General features: G+C 48.8%; 1 non-coding gene across 1 annotated transcript; it reads right to left on the reverse strand.

Annotated features, from left to right (window-relative positions):
* Nucleotides 1-250: 250 nt before the first annotated feature.
* On the reverse strand, nucleotides 251-327 carry LOC130493640 (small nucleolar RNA R38). Its single transcript, XR_008934003.1, has one exon. It is a non-coding gene; the product is annotated as a small nucleolar RNA R38 (small nucleolar RNA).
* Nucleotides 328-891: the final 564 nt, after the last annotated feature.

Consider the following 891-nt stretch of genomic DNA (forward strand, 5'->3'; position numbering starts at 1 on the left):
GTAGGCATAAAGTCCAAAGAGGGGATCACTCAACGAGACTGTTGTTCGGCTTACTTGCTGAATTGGAAACCTACCCCTGGGTCCAAAATGAACTTCAGCACCTCAAGGGGAGGACCTCGGACGCTTGTAATTGTGGGGATGCTCGGCATCTTCAAGCACTTTCTATTTTGCTTTGCTCGGCAAGCCTGGGAACAAAACAAAGCTGGATCAGGGCAATTTCACAGTCAAATGACTCCAGCAACTTCTGAAGCTGAGCTTCAGAATCCAAAACTTCCACACAAAGAAAAGCTTCGGACAGGGATAACTTTCGCATCATCACCAGCTCGGCTCTGTAGAACTTTGAGAAACTGCCCGGGCCCAAAAAGGACAGCAGATTTTGCTCTTGCTGAGCCCCGCCCCACAGCGACACCTTGTGGATACTCTGCAAAACTTCACCATTCCAGTAAACAGACAGCGACACTTCTAACATGGTCTCTAGCCAAGCTACACAGAGCGTTACATATACATGCACAGAGTTATAAATGGCCAACCAAAAAAGGCGTGCTCCCCGCTCCTTCTCCAAACCCATTCTTAAGAGGTGGCACAGTTTGAGTCATCAAATGCACAAGGTTTGGGTGGAATGCACATGCTAAAGCAGCCCTGCTGAAGCTAAGAAGGGCTGGATCCATCCAGGGCCTGCAGCGGCAACATCTGGGAAACCCTTGATGCTATCCCAGAGAGTCCACGATGGAAGGAAACAGAGGGGCTAAGGTTACTCCCTCCTACAGCCCAAGGCAATTTGTGTGGTTAACTGAGGTGCCACCTTTTGGCCCCTCCCTCCAAGACAGCATACAACAAAGTTAAAGTGCTTAAAACAAGACAACTCAGCAAACATACTAGCCATGCAAACTT

Source organism: Euleptes europaea, chromosome 1 (genome assembly GCF_029931775.1).
Source record: "Euleptes europaea isolate rEulEur1 chromosome 1, rEulEur1.hap1, whole genome shotgun sequence".
In the NCBI taxonomy this organism is placed as follows: Eukaryota; Metazoa; Chordata; class Lepidosauria; order Squamata; family Sphaerodactylidae; genus Euleptes; species Euleptes europaea.